We start from the raw sequence: 18,620 nt of genomic DNA, 5'->3' as shown, positions 1-18,620 counted from the left end.
ATGTTTTAGAATTCCTTTCACAGACATCCACATCCATAAACTATGTATATTGTTTTTCCCATATTAAATATCAAGCATTTAAAGCTGTGACCAGTACTGATGCAGCTGCTGGTGTATTACCAAATGCTATTCCTCTGAAATTAATTCCTGCAGATAAAAATGGAGAAAAAAATATAGTTTTGTCTGCTTACTTAAATCTTTAGCCTCATGCACCTTTTTATGTAAATTACCTTAATAAAACATTCATTCAAACATACGCATTGCCACTAATCTAATCAACTTTCTGCCAATCATTTCAGACCATATCTCTCTACCGATATTAAATAAAAGATGTGATCACTCATGTTCCATTTTTGTTCTCATGGATGATGGAGCTGTGTTCAATCCTGCCCTACTGAATATGTTGCCTTGGGCAAAGCTTGCTTTGCTTAACACATTATGAAAGCTGTATTTCAGTATAAAAATGTTTTCTTTGAATGGCCTATAGAACCATATATGCAAATCATTAACTTTTTTTCAATTTTTCGCACTTCTTTTGTCGCTATTAATTTGCTTTATCAATAACTACATTGCCACTCTTTTTAGCTCTTTCTCCCTGGTCCAACTATTTAATAGCCATACCACTTACAAGGAACTAAAATTATATGTTTGCTTTAGATAATATAGAATTTCAGACAAGCAGCTTTGCTACTAACTTGTCTGGAATTCTAAATGAAAACTAAACCTGATTAACTGACTGTTTATCATCATAAATGGAAATCATTTGTTCATCTTCATAAATCAATATTTATAACTTTGCTAATTCATAACTAAAACATTATTCCAGCATGAATCCACTTTCACCCATAATCATTGGTTCAAATAAAATAGCCCATTGTGGAAATAATTTTGTAAATTCTTTCTTTAGCATTACCTATTACATCAGTAATGTTACTTAGGAGGCTTTTTCATTCCTTTACACAAGAAAATAAGTAGATAATATCATAAGAAAAAATTACATTCGTATTATTTTATATTATATAAATTGTGTTTTTATTCACTGAGCTGAGCAGCATGCAAATGCAATTAGTTAGTTTTCTTAGCATTCACTTGAAGCTTCAGTTGGTAGTTACTAGAGTTACAGATGCATGGATGTTCTTTTGAGGTGTGCTCTGCTGTAGCAAGCTGGAATTTGAGTTTTTTCCTGTGTTTGATGAGTCACCATTCTTCAGTCTATGAAACATCTGTAAGAAGAAAAAGTAATGAAATGTAGTCAATAATTTTGAGTCTGATTTAAATTCTACTGATGGTGTATGATAGTAAGTCTACAGTCCAGTAAATTTTAGCAATGGAACACTATTTTTATCAATCACTACTTTTTAAATGGATTTTAATAATTAAAATCGTTATTACAGAGAAAGATTTTATAAAGATAAGATAGTTAAAATATTACAGTTAACTCAAAATAATTAGAACATTATATAGAATGCATATAAAAAATGGATCATGAATCTAATAATCGCTTTATATGAACTACAAAGTTCATGAATAAGTTTCACATCTTAGCTAATTTGTTTTCCCCTTATCTGAGAACTTCAAATTTATTCAACAGACTGATTTTATGTAAAAGTTACATCTTATGCTCTGTGACTTAAAATTTAAGCTTCCTAATATCCAATTCATTTAGTTCATATAAAACATTTCAAAGATAATGAACAACAGCACTATAGCAGAGATATTTTAGGAAACAAAGTACACTTTATTAAGAAAATTATATTACTTAAACACATAAAAACCCTTCTTTTAACATCAAAGCATATGGAATAGCCTGAAGGATATCAAAAAATTGCAATAAGCAAGCTGAAAAGAGAGAACAGTTATTATTCTAGATGTCAGAAAATTACTAAATTAGTATACCAGATATTGTTTCCAATGTAGAAAATGCCTTCAGATTATTAAATTCCTGTTCACAATCATTCCAACATTTGTTAATGAAAAATATTTTTCTTTCTCACTGCAGAAGTTCTGCATTGTATTCCAACATATCGAAAGATAAAATTCTAGCTTGAATCTTCTATTAGTTAACAGTACTGCGGTGCTTGCAAATGATAGTTTAGTTTTAATATTCACAATGTTTAAACTTTTTTGGTCTCTATAAGGCAATCACAATTTGAAAAGGAATTTAAAAATGAATGCAGTGGACTTTCAAAAAGAAACAGGATACCCTTCCCCAACTATCCACAAGTACACCATTTCTGTGAATAATCTGAAATACCATAAGAAAAAGGCTACTACCAATAATTTATATGATAAAATGCTGAAAATTGCAAAACCAAATAATGCACCTTTCAGTAAGCAATTGAGAAAACAATTCATGAATGCATTTTTTTGTTCCATAATAGCAAATAAATCCTCTTCAGATTTCTTAGGTTTTTCAGTGAAATTTCCCTAGGTGAGAATCAACTGCATTGAAATACACATAATCTTGGCCGTTATTAAGAATGAAGCATACAGAGTAGAAAAAAGTATTTAAATGAAGTAATGAAAGAAATTTGATACATACACAAAATCTAATAATGTCAAGAGGCGTGAAAGAAAATAATGCCAAAACTGGTATAGATTACACACATATTTAAAATGTATAGAATCATGTCTGAATGTTGCTTTCAAACTACTACTTTCCAACTGTTCCCCATCTTCACATTTCTATCCCTTTTCCAGAATGGAATAGTTAAATTTCCTTATAATTCCTCAGTATAAATATTTGTCATTTTATCATTCTTCTCACTGCTGACAAAAGATAAACCAGAAAAATCAAAATATTTTGTCACACATATTTCAATATGACCAGTTTTTTTTTTTTTTTTTTTTTTTTTTTTTTTGTGAATAATGTTCATCATATAAAAATATATGAATTAATTTTTTAACAAAAATAATTGCTCTTTTTCATCCTTTTCCATAGACATGCACAATATTGAAACAAACAGAACTTATGTCTATTAAACTACCAAAAAGGAGTATTCCTAAATTCTTTGGTGATATTAATGGATGGCTGACATTTTGGAACAGTTTTGAATCTGGAATTCATAAAAATGATTCTTTAGATAAAGAAAATAAATTTAATTATCTGAAGGCAAATTTGGGTGGTTTAATAATGTAGAGGTTAAATACTGTAGGATTTTCTATATTGGTTTCTACATGGATCTGTTCTGGAGTTATTGAAAAAAAGGTTTGAAAATTCTGAGTTACTGATTCATCCTCATATGGGTAATATTTTCAGTATAGAAACATTAAATTTGTACTTTCAGAAACTTTTAAATATAGTATCAATTGACTTTAAATTTCAAAAGTACTGGTTTATCTACAGAAAATGTTTCTACTGCTTTATGCAGTACTATTTTAAAGACCCTGCCACAGGATATTCTAATTTATGTGAATTAAGAGAAAATGAAAAATTTTATTCTGATGTCGAAGACGTAATGAGAAACATTTCCAACATTTTCAATTCATGTGAGCGAGCTATAATGATGATTCATTCTTCTGATTCTCGGTGGCAGTCCATTCACTTCCATTCTTCTGAAAAATATGGAGTCACAAAGAATGATAAATTTATAAACACAGAGATTGCTTCTACATCGGAATTAATTTCAACAAATTTAAAATACAATGTAATGAAAACTAATTGTATATTTTGTAATTCGTCAGAACATTTCAGTACAGACTGTGGTGTTTATGTGCATAATATTTCTCTAGATGAAAGGAAAGCCAATTTTGATGAAAAGGGGAGCATGTTTTAAATTTTGGGGAATTGAGAAGCATGTTTCATGCTTTTGCAAAAGTATTGTTAACTTCTGTTCATTGTTCAGAAAAACATTCATCATTAATGTGTTTTTCTAAATACAAACAGAAATCTAAGAATATAGTTAATGAACTTGGTGAAAATACAGTCCTTACACACCAGCCACTTAAAAATGAAGTTTATTTACAAATATAAATTGTTCGCACCAAAAACAATAACTTGGAGCATTATGTTTTGTGTGTTTTATGACAGCAAGTCTCAGAGAAGTTATATTTCAAAATGTGTCATGCAAAGTATGGGCTTTAAAAGCTTGTGAAAAGACACTATTAATCATAGGCTGCATGGAGCCATAGAACAGTCTGAAAAGCATCAGAGGTATCAGATTAAATTAATGAACATCAATAGAAATTACGAAAATAAGTTTGAATTCACGGAGTAAACAAAGATTTGTACCCCCATTCCAAAATTCACAATTCTCAAGTGCTGGGTTAGTTAAAGAAACTAGATATCTTTGTAAGTGATATAGCCATAAATGGAAAAGCTTGTTTATTTAAAAGACATTCTAATGAGATTCATTTATTCATTGGAGCAGATTTAATTTATCATATCCTCAAATCATTATGTTGTAAAACAGTTTATAATGTGGAAGCAGTTTTACCTGAAGACAAGAATGAGAAATGCATCTGTTTTTGAAATTATTGGAATGGATCTTACTGGTCCTCTTTACTGAAATATGGAAACAAAGCTTATCTTAATACTAACTAACATGTGCTATGTTTAGAGGAGTACATCTAAAATTTTTGACATCTATATAAACAGAAAGCTACTTGGTCTGAACCAATTCATACGTAGATGTCACCTATCAGCTCAGATCATAGAACTAATGTTATTGGAGTGCAAAATCAATTCAAAGGTACTAACTTTGAAAAATTAAAAACTGAGAGTAATTTATCTTCCACTGAATGGAAATTTATTCCCCCCCCCCTCTGTGCCATAATTTGGTGGCTTTGTAATCTTGGACAGATTCTAAAAAAAATAATAATAATAAATGGGGACATCTTTCAGTTAAGGAGAAATGTCAATAGTACTTTGGGACTATTAAAAACATAATAAACTCACATTCTTCGACTTATGGTGCAGATGATATTGAAGATCTCAAATCCTACCTACTATGTTTTTGAAGGAAATCAGGGAAATAGGAGTACCCAACATTGATAGTATAGACCCCCCTTAAGTTAACACGATACGTTCTATATTCAGAAAATTCATAAAGACCCACGAACCAGTTTTCATGCAGAATATCTTGGTCAACCGAGAAAAAGTTTAAACCATAAAAAGACGAAATCTTTGTAAATTGGAGATTTCATTATCTGGACACAAAACATAAATCGAACAAACTGGCCTCTTGGAAGTGTTCTAGAACTTTATCCTGGTAATGATAGAATTGTATGAGTAGCTGAAATCAAAAATCAAGCCTCATACTTTATTTTGTCCTGTAAAAAACTTTCTCCAATAGAAATGACTGATTCCCATGTGGATACAGCAGCTGTTGAGAAGACCAAAAAGTCCCCCTGTACCAAAACTACAAAATGGACAATTAACATACAAAATTGGCAGGTATCAACACTGAAAGGATGTTGAGTTCTGGTAACTACAAAACTCAAGGTGGAGAGTCTCAAAAACAGATTCAGTGACTTGTGTGAAATATCATTTTATATGAATTGACTGCAACCATGAAACGTTTCCCTATGAATTGTATTTCTTTAAAAGAACAGTTTGGAAGTGATGGTTCGCTCTGCAGCCAATGCTGATTTTACTCTGTTTCCAGTATACTTTTATGCGTAAATATGTACATAAAGGTCACAAAATTCAGTTTTTTTAGGCATTTTATTGTTGACTGCTACCAGGAATTTTTAGAAATACGAAAATCTATAGAGATATATGAACTGCTAAGCAACTCTTACTACTTTTAGATGTGAATTTCCATAGGTTTAATTTTAACATTTACTGATTTTTAAAATCTTCAGCAGCATGCTTTGATGATATTTTCTGATAAATATTTTTTATTTCAATTATTAGCAGAGGAACTATTTTCAGTGATTAGAAAATTTTAATTTTGGGAATTGCCTTTTCCAACAGCTGATTTATCAAAAGTTGAATTTGTTCTGGAAAAAAGCAAATATTGCAGATATTTTTTATTCTAAGCAATTGAGTGTGAATAGTATTTAAAATTACTTTTTTTTTTAAATATTAGAGTGCCAATTAATTAGTTTAGTGGTACTGAAATTAAATTCTTTCCTTTCATCACAAATTTTGATTCTTTTGTAGTCCAAACTATGGAAATCTAAGTAATCAACATTTTCCTCTTGTTAGTTTGTCTCATTAAGTATCAGGCAAGAGGGGCTGACACATATATATATATATATATATATTTCCAGTTTTTTCATGATTATTAAGTCTGAAATATCATCAACTTATCTAAAAATAGTAAGCACAGTTATCTTGATTAAGTAGTTTTGAGAATTTAAATTCTTTAGTGAAGAGATACAGCTGACAAAGTGCAGAAGATGAATTTGAGCCCATTTGGATTAAGACCTGCTTAAAAATGGTATTTTTAAATTGAATGTAGTTATGAAATATCATTATATCTGAAAATACATTTAAACAATAAAACTCAGCTTTAAAAGACATGCAACTATTTTTCAAAAACATTCATTTCCATTGTATAATATATTTAATATTTTATATTTGCCCATGCTTTTCATTGGGAAGAAACAAAAATGAAGGTTCAAGAGCTTAGATTTAAAATTTTTGTGCGAAGGAGTTAAAAAATGAAGAAACTGAAAATGAATTCAATTTTTAAAAATTCATTATATATTTTTTATCCTCAGTGATATATTTAAAAAAAAAAAGACCTGATGAAAATTTGCTGTAATTTTAAATATTCATTTTTAATGGAAATGACTTTTAAGAACACTTGAGGAAAAATCTTATAAATTTAGACTAACAAATTCATTTAATGTTCACCATTGTAATCTGTGAAATGCAGGCAAGGTTTAAATTTTTTGCATTAAAATACGTATTTCAGAATAGATTACAAAAAAACCTGCTCACCAAACATAATTCCAATTCATATGTCTGAATGCAAGTACAGCATTAGCATCAATGTAATTGGTGTGACCATAAAGCACAGCAAAATTCAGAAAAGGTAGCTGCTGTACCTAGTGGCAGAAAGTTTAGCATCAGCCTTGAGGATAATCCCACATTTAGCTCCAGGAAGACTAGCCTATACATTAGAAATAAAAATTAGCAACCCCTTAAGACTAAGTACATAAAATCCAATTTCTTGTCAAATTTTAACTCCTTTCTTAAAATCAAATACATAGGCTTTAAAATGAAAACAAAGTTATTTAAAGAAAATATTTTATATTCATTTTTATTTAACATGACTATATATTTCATACAAAAATTTAAATTATTTATTCAGTTCTAAAAGTTATCAATTATATCTTGACGACTTTAAAATTTCCAGGAATATCCATCCATATGCATAATTTTTCATTTTTATTTGAAATATGCCTTTATGTCTTATTCCACTCTTTATTCCATGAATATAAAGTGTTCTAAACATTCTATGCTTTTTGATTATGAGTAACTAAATTATAATAGCTCATACATAGCAAATAATAAATTCAGAGAATATATATATATACATATACATATATAGCAAATCTTTTCATGTCAAACATTTCTGAACAAGACTGGTATTTCTGATTAGAAAAAAAACACACCACCTCTCTAAAGTGACGACTAACCCAGAAGAAAAATGTCATATGAAACCACTGGTGACTATGTTGGGGAGTGTTCAGTGTACTTATATTTTAAAGCATTCTAAACAAAATATAAGTATTCGAGGAATAGTTAGATTTGCAGAAAAAAAACGTGCAGCAGAAATAACTAAAGATACTGTACTGGGTCTGTACTGTGAAGCACCTTTTTTATTAACGATTGTTCAAATTGCTCGCAATATAAATTATACCAAGTAAGCATATTAAAAAAAAATAGTGTAATTTTTTAGAATTTCTAACTTGGTTTTTCACTAAATGGTACATTATTACATCATCCATAAAAAATACCATTCAATTTTATAATGCTGTTTCAAATAAAAAAAAAAAAAAAGAGCAATCATTTTTGAGTATGAATAAGCTAGAATTATAAACAGCTATTATTTACAACAAAAACATTAAATCTCAAAATTGTATTGCATTTTACTAGTACAGTAGAAGTCCAGAAATCCACAACGCTTGGGTTGAGCAGATTTTAGGAGTTTGCGGATTTCAGGACAGAAAAGATAATATTCAGACTAAATAGTGCAAATAAATAAGGCATATTAGATACATTTAATTAAATTATTATATACATTAACACAATTAATTATATGCATTAAATTATTATTACATATATAAACTGATTATATTATATTGTTCATTTACATTAGTCTCCTCTATTTTTAAATCAGCATGAATTTGCTTCTCCTTTTCTCTCAGGAGTAATCCTGAAATAGGTACCCCATCACTCCGCCACTGCTGGAACTACTCGTACAAGACAGCATCGAGGTTTGCCGATTTCGCCTCATGTAAAGATTTCCGGTTTCAGATTCTGGTGTTATTCTGTGAAATATATGCATAACAGATTTATTTAACAGTTAAAAACAAATTTTTAAAAAAGGAAAAAGAAAATTATGTTTCCACAATTAAAAATAAGTTGGTGCACAATAATACCAGATTACTGTAGCAAATGAAATATATCTATAAATATTTTAAAGGTATTCATCAACAAAATGAAATAATTAGAGCTGAATTTTTCACTGCCATGTATTCTTTCAAAAATGTTTAAATTCAAACTTTGGCATTTCTTTAAAAAGTGCACACTTTTAAGCATTAAAATATGAATCTCATTCTTCTAACTCTTGATTTGCTTTTAAAGCTTAATTTATTCCAGTCTTTTTTTCATTTGCAATGCAAGTATGAAAACGTTTTTGGAAAGTACTTCACGAAAGACATCCCCTCTTCTGAAAGTTCTCATATTTTCAACAAGATAAATTTGTCAAAACATACAAGATGTGTAACAACATATATATATATATATATGCTTTTGATATAATATTTGTTGTTAAAATATTAAATTTATGTACACTTATTAAGCTTCTGTACATATATATATTAAAAAATTTAATTTTTTGCAGAGAAACAAAATTCCATTTTATCTACATTTTAGGAAATGTGATTTTTTTAACTATATCTACAAGACATTAATTAATAGCTTATTTTATAGATTATTCTGAATTTAAATATTTTGCTGTAATATTTCTAAAAACAAAATTTAGTATCATTTTTAACAAAATTTTAAATAGTAATTTAGTTCATGTTTTTTAGCATTAATTAGTTTTAATATTCCAAAAGTATTTATATTAAATTTATATTTTATCTATAAAATGAAACTTGTGAAGACTTCAAATTCTTGCAAGTGCAGGTTTAGTCTCTTATTCTTTAGAATAAGAGGTAACTTATAAAGAAAGATTAGAATGATCATGTCTAAAAGCAGTCATATCATGACATTTCATCAACGTTGATAAATTGCCAAAATGTGACGACAAATATTTTGAGTCTTCACTGCAGTGTAAAGACAACTTTAAAGTTCCCAATCACCTCATTGCAAATTCTCAGACCAGCCTGCATCATCTTCACTACTTCTTCTTGTGCTACTTGAGGTGAAGTTCAAGCTTACACTATGATCTTTTTCTTGTAACATTATTATATAGTATTTAATTCTCATCTCCAATAATCAGACATTTCAGAAAAGAAGTGTCCTTTTTTCCCAGCAAAGAATCATATTTCACAACTTGAACAAACATATTCTGCTCTGTTAATGTATAGGGGTACCCACACATCACAACAGCTTACATATCCAATCGCGTTCAAATCATCATATACTACACTTTTTGGAATATTTATTCTGACTGAAACAGGGTTCATAGCCACATTTTAGTTAAAAAAATAAGCACCTATAAGCACATTTTAAGAAAAAAAATAAGCACCTGTCTAATTACATTATACACAACTGCATAACCTTAAAAATTGGACTTGTAATTTAAAATATGAGAAATGCAGTATTTATTAAGAGAGAATAAGCATTACCTCAACCATGGAAAATAATTACTTTTTTTTTTTAATTTTAAATAACAGTTCAATTTACAGAACTAGTTTACAATGAGAGAAGAAAAAATATGCAGAACTAAACTATATTACAAGCTTTAATGACGAAATTTCAGTTCAAAATAGAGAAAATAAATAATAAGGCATATTTATTGTATTCGCTTGGAACCTAATAATAAATACAATTTATTTTTCCACTCATATTGATATTTAAATAATTTAAATCTAAATTCTGAACATTTTCTAAATTTTCATTGTATATCAGGTTTCCCTGAACAGATATTGCAAGAAAAGTAATTTAAATAAAAAAGAGGAACATTTCTGACATCAGAAGACAAAAATTTGCTTCATGCAGTCATCCTTTAACAGTAAAAGCTTAACTAACCCGCACACTTGAAAATTGGCTAATATTCGGACAGTCGAGCTTAACTTGAAAAAGAGGAGTGGAGGGGCGGGGGATAGACTGTAGCCGCTCTTTAGATTTTTCCGCTAAATAAATGCTTTTTACATTTCGATATATGCATAATATAAAAATAAACCAATGGAACTGAAAAATATTCTGCATAGCAAGCACAGTAAATCTCTTTTAAGTGTTCATAAACGAATCTCGGACAGAACATCAAAATTATCTCTGCAAAATATTGCAAACATTACTGCTCAGTGCGTGCGTCGTAATTCTTCCCTCCATGATATTATGCAATCGGAATCAACAGCTATCGGTATTGAGAGAATAAAGAACTAAATAACTGGGGTGTTTTTCATTCTAATTTTCAACAGATGGCATTAAATTTCTGGAACAGAATCATTCTTTGCGTCAGTTGGTAGACCGCAGAACTTTTAGTCCTATTCAATCCAGATTGGAAAGTGACAAAAAAAAAGTCCGTTGCTTGTTTTGCAGCGAACTGTAACTGTTTCAATATTCGAGATTTTGCGGAGAAAGGGGAGAACCTCCCAATCTTCGTACTGTATAATGTATTGGCAAAAAAAAAAAGAAATTATTTTGACTATTCGATTACTTTCCCTTTATTTCAGCCATTCCAAATATTATTCCTTAGAAAGCTAATCTGTGTTAAAACACAACAATTTTTGGAAGTTTACTATACTTCAGCAGTTACTGCAACTATGTTATTATAAACATTCATACGTATGCTCATAATATAAGCATAACGATCATAATAAACACAAGTATGACTGACCAAGCGGAACAAGAATGCAAATTATTAAGACCTTGATAGAAATTCAAACGTGTGCAGTATTTGGGTGGGAGGAAAAGAATGCTGAATGTACCAGAATTTTCTACTGCTTTCGCAATTCTTTAACCAACAGAACGACGGGCACCTGTCTGTATTCTTCATGCACACCAAGGGTTATGTTAATGCAGAGAAAGAGGGAAAGAAAAGTTCTTTATTTAGTTTTGGCTTTGGGTACGGAGAAAACTAGAGCGTTCATTAAAAAAAAAAAAAGCACTAAAAGCAAAAAATAAGCACTAAAAAAAAAAAAAAAAAAAAAAAAAAAAGGCTTTAAAGAAAAAGTAAGCACCTATAAGGGCCTTTATATTTTATTTTCAAATATAAGGACTTATAAACACTATAAGGAATGCTACGAACCCTGTGAAAGTTCCTGAATTTTGTACCTTGGATTTTAACCCTTTTGAGACGTTCCCTTGAGATGGATAGGAGATGGAATTATTCCACAGGATAAGGGTTTTCTATTGCTAAGCCTAACTTTGGAAAAAGAATGCAAAAAAAAAAAAAAAGTTCAAGTACTAACGTCATAATTTTGCTACCATTTTAGATTATTACATTAAGCTATTATTAACATTAAATTTAGTGTTTAATAATAATTTTTCTTTACTTGACATGAAACTATACAAAACAGTCGCTTACATTGAGAAATAATTTTCAGAAGTACTATTCAAATTATTCAAAAGTTTTAATTGAAAAATATATTAATAAACTTTTTAATTAATAAAAAATATAGGAAAAACTATTTACAATAAGAAGTAATAAAATCTTTCATGGGAAGTGGAAGGCAGGCACTGTGAGCACTCTGACAAAATGTCCATATCAGAGTCACTAGAAATATCACTCTTTAACTGTTTAGAAAAAGAATCATCACTCTCATCCATGTCACTAACTGGGTCTTTTACCATGCGAGTATATCCTTCCTCTGATAACACTGGCTCACCATAATAAATTGAAGCTAAAGCTTTCCAAAAGGGAAGTAAACAAAACAGAAGCTATAAAAGCAAACCGAAGCATAACAGAGAACCCACACAGTAACCCTAAGAGATATAGTAGCGGCAAATAATAATAAAAAAAGTATTCGAAGGGACATCAGAAATGCAAAAGTTTATATCATGTGGCAACTTAGAGTTGAGCTCTCTTTATTTACAATATGCTTTCCCACCTCCCCCACAATGTCTAACACCAAAGTTAGGAAGAATGTGATCAAACTAAGGTCAGGATTCTATAATTTACATTCAGTTCAAAAGTGACAGACACAGGACACTTTCAAATGGTCTCTGAAAAATGGTTCAGCTTAAAATGCACATACACAACACCCATCCCTTATGCACACTGGTGAGTGGGGCGGGCCCACCAGCGGCCGAGCGGTAAAGTCGCTGAACACTGGTAGTTCGGTCCGAGGTTCGAATTCCGCGAACGGGCTGGCTGCATGGGTGTTTTCGTGGTTTTCCCCATGTGTAACGTGTATAAGAGACAGTTTCCCTTAGAAAGTCCTCCATGAAAGGCATCCCTCCCCTTAGGCAGATAGCCCTAGTGTGCTTTGCCATAATTAAATACACACACATACTGGTGAGTGGGATGCCCGGCTGCAAGGCATTTGTAGGGAATGCACATGCGGGATGTCCATCTGGAAATGGTTAGTTTACAAAAGATGCTCATCATCCTTTGCAGGCATCATCTTCAATGCTGAGCCACCTTTGAACCATGAATCAGAAACATCACTTTTTAGCACATATAGCAAAACTTTTAAGAGCACTCTGACTAGCACTTTTTCCCCTTTAAAATAAAAGAGGAGAGTATGGTAAAAATGCACTTTTGGGTTCTGCATTTTTAGTGCTGCACTGAAACAGAAATTATGCCACAACACATGCTAAAGTTAAGCAACATGAGCAGTAAAGATTGCATTTAAACACCCACTTTGAACACAGTTACTTTGTAACAGCACTAACAAAATATGATTTGATTTTAAAAATTACAGAAATTTCGAAGATGACCAAACTATTTTTAAAAAAAATTGAGAAATTAGTTGTAGTTCCTGAAAACTTTCGTAAGATCAAAAACCATTTTAATCTATAATTTTACCTTAATTTAACCATGGTTCCGTGCCTAGTTGTTCAAGAGATACTTTTAATTGTGTAATTTTTTTAGCATTCCATATATGAAAAAATTACACGACAGTTTTATAAGAAAATGTAATACATATATGGTCATTATGTAGTAGTTGAAATTTTTCCACCTTGCCTCAACTCTAACAAAATTTAAATACATGTTTCTGATGGCTAAATACAATTCAATAACATCATTTCTTATTAGTTATGCCTCACAACTTGTTTATACTAATTTACCCATTTATTTACTAATAATAAAACAATTTATTACTGTTTGCATATGAATATTTCATATGTATCTAACCATAAATTATAAAATATGAATATGCAACCAGCAATAATTAATTTTTATATGTTATTTGATTTCTAATATTTTATTAAAGTACAGCTCTGCAATGTTTGGATGTAACTTGATGCATATTATGGGAAGATGCGATTTTATGCTTCTGATGCCTATCAGAAGTACTGATTCTTAATATATTTACTTATTGTGGACCTGTCTAAATCTTACTTAAGCAAGCTAAAAATAATCAACAAAGAATATGGATGGCACAGCATCTAATACTTTGTTTTATTTAAAACTGGGTATATAATATTCAAAACGGATGCATACAAGGTTAGTTATAAAATGGTGAGTATGGTTATGAATTTAATAATGCAAAAGAAAGCTATTCCTTACTTCTTATGTAGCTGCATCTACTGCTTGTGTATATACTAACTTGATGAAGAATCATATGAGTTTAGGTGAAGTAAACAGTATGGTAAACAGTAAATAAATTTCATCAAGCCACTAGATGAAATTTAGATGACAATTAGGTGCACTTTCAACAGTTTCAGTTTTTTTTTTTTTTTGCATTTATAAATATTGCTATACATAATCTCTCAGTTTTTGATATTAGATTTATTAGAAAGAATATCTTTGTAGTGTAACGTAGGTTATCACATTTATAGTGCTTTAAATTTTAAATAAATAAAAAGAATAAAAAATCAAATCTCATGTATAAATTACAAATAATGTTTAGCAAAGCATAACACTTACACCAATGTTGTTGTTAAAGTTTTAAATAAATGCCCATACTGGCGTAAGTTAGTTCTACTGAGGTATATGAGTTTACCTGATAAGTGTATTGAGTACCAATTTAGAATGAGCACAGTCTGGTAGTTTAGACTATATATCATCATGTTTGTTCTTTATCCAGCTTCTTACTTCTTTTTTAACAGTTTGATATGAAACTGGGTAAAATGGTTCTGGGCCAGACATTGGTAGTTGCGAAGCATCTTTAGCTACTTTATCAGCTAGTTCATTTCCAGCAAAATCACAATGACTTGGGATCCAAACTAAACTAATGGTGTCATGGGCCTGAGCCAGAGAATTGAGATCTTGAGTACAGTTCAAAACACAGTTTTGTAACTTGACACGATTAGCCAGGGCAAGGATGGCTGATTGGCTGTCAGAGAGAATATATATATTCTTATCAACCATATTTTTAGCTAAGAGCTCCCTGGCGACCATATTGATGGCCAGAACCTCAGCTTGGAAAACAGTTGTTAGTTTACCAAGATCTTAGTTTGTTGAAATAGTTTAGTTTGTTGAATAAATAGTTTAGTTTGTTGAATAGTTGAATAGTTAGTTGACTGTTAGTTTGAAATCTGCAGATCCTTTGGTTCTTATAATAGCTCCAGCTCTGGTGAAGTTGGATTTTGATCCATCTGTGTAGCATTCAACTGATCCTGTTGGAATTAGGATAATTAGAGATTCTACTTCATTCTTTTTTTATATATAAGTTGAGTTTATCTGGAACTATTATTTTAGTAATTGCATCCTTGGGCATATAGATTATAGGGATCTCATTACCCAAGTCCAGGCATATGTCAATGTGGCTTTTCAGGTGGCTTTTACGACCGAAACCTGTCCTTTGGCACCATGTGCCGTTTTTATTCAACCTATACATGGCTTTAATTGTTTCTCCGCTTAAGAATACTTTCAAGGGTGGAATTTGCAATAAAAATTCTAATGCAGCAGTAGGGGTACTGTTTAAAGCCCCACTAATGCATAGGCAAGCATGTCTTTGCACCTTTTAAATATATATATATATATATATATTAAAGATATATAAATATGTGCTTTTGTTAATAACATTGATCCAGACCACGCATCCATAAGAAAACATTGGCCGGACTATGGCAGTATAAATCCATAGAGCAGATTTTAGGTTAAGGCCCCATTGTTTACCAACGATTTGCCTGCAAAGTACTGGTACATTTGTGGCTGTTTGTGCCTTTTCTTTCATATGGGTGACCCATGTGAGTTTACTGTCCAGGTAACATCCTAGGTATTTAATGCATTCCTTACGTCTGATAATCTGGTTACCCAGATACAAATCTGCCAGTTTCCATTTCCTTTTCCACATGAAAACTATGACCTCAGATTTTTCAGCAGATAAAGATAGGCCATTTGTTTCACCCCAGTGTGATACTTTATTCAAGATTTGCTGAGCTTGATTGTGTAGGGTTCCAATATTGAAACCCTGTAGTAACACAATAAGGTCATCTGCATAAGCCTGTGACATGCCATGTTCCTCCCGTAGAAGTACTAAGAGTGAGTCAAATACCAGGTTCCACAGGAATGGAGAAAGAATACCACCCTGTGGACACCCTTTAGTAATATCTCTCTTTACTTCACAGTCAGTGAGACTACTGCAGATATTCCTGTCTTTACTCATCAAAATGACCCAGCTAGTTATCATAGGGTGAATATGACTTCCAATAAGGGCCTTATGTATTTTCTCAAAGCCAAAGGCTCTTTAGCAAAGGCATTTTTATCAAAGGCTCCTACAATATCCAGTAGACCTCCAATGGCAAAGTGTCCATCTATAATTTTTTTCTGTTCTCCACACCATTTGGCATAGAGCAGATGCAGTGGAGAAGCCAGGTCTAAAACTGTGTTGGTCTAAGCCCAAAGTATGGTTCAGATTATTATCTGACTGAAGGTCCCAGAAAATCAATTGCTACAACAGCTTAAGCTGGAAAGATGTTAGCATAAACATTCTAAATAAGTTTGGTTTCTAATATGTATCTTTTCCTGGTTTGGGGAGAAAAACACCTCGTGAAGTTCTCCACACCTTAGGAACATATCCCCAAACCAAGTTGGATTCGAATATGTCCACGAGAATGTGGCCAAAAATATCCCAGCCTTTCTGAAGCAAAATTGGGTAAATGCCATCGTTCCCTGGAGATTTAAAGGGAAGAAATACATCTAGGTCCATTTTAATCTTTTCAAAGTTCACTATTGTTTTAGCAAAATCCAAATCTAATGGACTATGAAGGACTTCCAATAGATTTTCCTGGGGGTCAGAGGTGACACTTGTGTCCCCCCAGATGAAAAGTCAACATGGTCGAAAGTGTATCCAAAGTGTTTATAGTATAACTGCCATCTGGTCGCATAACTGATGAGAGTTGAGACTCCTGAGACCTCTTAAGAATCTTATGTACTCTGGCAGTCTCATGGTAGGACAGAATATCTGTGCAGAAGGATCTCCACGAGTTGTATTTAGTTTTCCTGATTTCACTTTTAAATTTCCTTTGTAGAATTTTAAAGTTAGACCAGTTAATTAGATTTATTTCCGACTGCTTTCCTGTGAGCTCTCCAAACCTCTAGGCGCAGGCTTTCAAGCTCATTGGTCCACCAGACTCTTGCTAGAAGAGTACTTCCTACATTTGAGAGGGCATGATGCATGATAAGATTCAATAATATTTGTCAGGTTGTTTGCGTGCGTATGAAGCTCCTCGACTGAACTATCATTGTCTAAAACCTAAAGGTTAATGACATTAGAAACCAGGGAGTCCTTATAAAGGTCGCAATTTGTGTTTTTAATGTTTCTGAAAAATTCAGCTGGAATTTGATCTCTAATACAAAATTGTATAAGGTGATGGTCTGAAAGTGAAGGATTGTCACTTGCATGCCAATTCTCAATAAGGTTATAAATATCAGAAGTTAGTGTGAGGTAAATGACCTTTTCTCTTCTTCTGTTGACAAAGGTGGGGCGATTTCCCCTGTTTACCCAAGTTAGCTTGGTATTCATTATAAGTTCCATGAGTTTTTCTCCTCTAGGATTGGTATCAGAACTGCCACATGACAGGTGGTGAGTGTTAACATCACCAATAACCATAGCAATATTGTTTATTTCACAGAAACTTACAAGATCTATAAATTCTTATGGAGTTAAAACAGCAGTCTAGTCCTCTGATGTAAATTGAGATAATTTCATAGCCTTTATATTTTTAGAAATGTAAATGCTAGTTGAAGGTCTTTTATTAGGTCCTTCTGATGAAAAGAAGTGTGCGTTCATGGGCCTACCAAGGATTTTACCCTTGTAGACCCAGGTTCTTGAATTAAGGCAACAAAAGTGTTTTGTTTACCTAATTGAGCAGCTAAATTGTATGAAGCTGCTCTGCTATGTTGCAGGTTTAGTTGACTAACCTTAACCATTAAAACAAGTTAAATGAGAGATAAGAACTTACCCTGAAGGATTTTAGGAGAGAGTTAAAAGCCACCTCTTTAACCCACAACTTACCTTGAAGTCGTGACAGAGGAAACCTACTCAGAGATCTTCCCCAGAGCCTCCAAAGAAGGCTCTGGTTCTGACTCCTTTTCGGTCTCCGCTCCTTCCATCAACTGTTTCCTCAGAGGATCCTTGGGCAGAAGAATTGATTTTCCCTGTGGTCTTGGTTCCTTCAGCTGTACAGAGAAACGGGCACCACAAAAAAGTTTGAAATTCTGGACCTCCAGGTAATCCATGAGCTCATGTTCCACTCCCAGCACCAGACTGTCTTGTGGACCCTACAGGTAGTAATGGAGCCGTAGATAATTTGGTCATCAATCACAGAAGTGATGAAATCCGAATCCGACGACATTATGTCTCTGGAGTCATCCTTGCAAACGACCCACAGAGTAATTGCCTTCCTCACAGCTTGACTATAAAGCCGTCATTTCTTTAGGGCCCTTTCCGAGTTGTCATCAGCAATGCATTCTCTCTTATGAGAATCTTCACTGCTTGAAAAGCTCTTCACCAGTTTGGAGGTCACTCCAGAGGTCCCAGCTTTATCTGTTTTTTTCTCGCTCCCTTCTCCCCGGTGATTGAGATCCCTTCCATGGCCCTCTCCAGCCATTTCCACTCCTTCTGCCATTATCTCTTTTCTCTTCTTTTATTTAAAACCTCTGTCATTGGCGACTGGTCATCCACTTGCGCATCCTGGCGAATCCAGTACCTTA

The 18,620-nt window shown here is 31.9% G+C and overlaps 1 long non-coding RNA gene across 2 annotated transcripts in view; it reads right to left on the bottom strand.

Annotated features, from left to right (window-relative positions):
• Window positions 1-981: 981 nt before the first annotated feature.
• The window catches only part of LOC118181997 (uncharacterized), a 29,245-nt gene continuing 11,606 nt past the window's right edge, over window positions 982-18,620 (bottom strand). For both annotated transcript variants that reach the window (XR_004756992.2, XR_004756991.2), the window contains exons 3-6: window positions 17,923-18,616; window positions 8,272-8,448; window positions 6,893-7,064; window positions 982-1,223 (exon numbers count right to left, since the gene is read on the bottom strand). This is a non-coding gene — a long non-coding RNA (uncharacterized LOC118181997). The remainder of the gene's footprint in view (window positions 1,224-6,892; window positions 7,065-8,271; window positions 8,449-17,922; window positions 18,617-18,620) is intronic.

Source organism: Stegodyphus dumicola, chromosome X2 (genome assembly GCF_044657685.1).
Source record: "Stegodyphus dumicola isolate Sdum_Otavi_A_Nest chromosome X2, ASM4465768v1".
Lineage (NCBI taxonomy): Eukaryota > Metazoa > Arthropoda > Arachnida > Araneae > Eresidae > Stegodyphus > Stegodyphus dumicola.
Note: the sequence above shows the minus strand (reverse complement) of the source record. Positions and strands in the feature narration are given on the sequence as shown.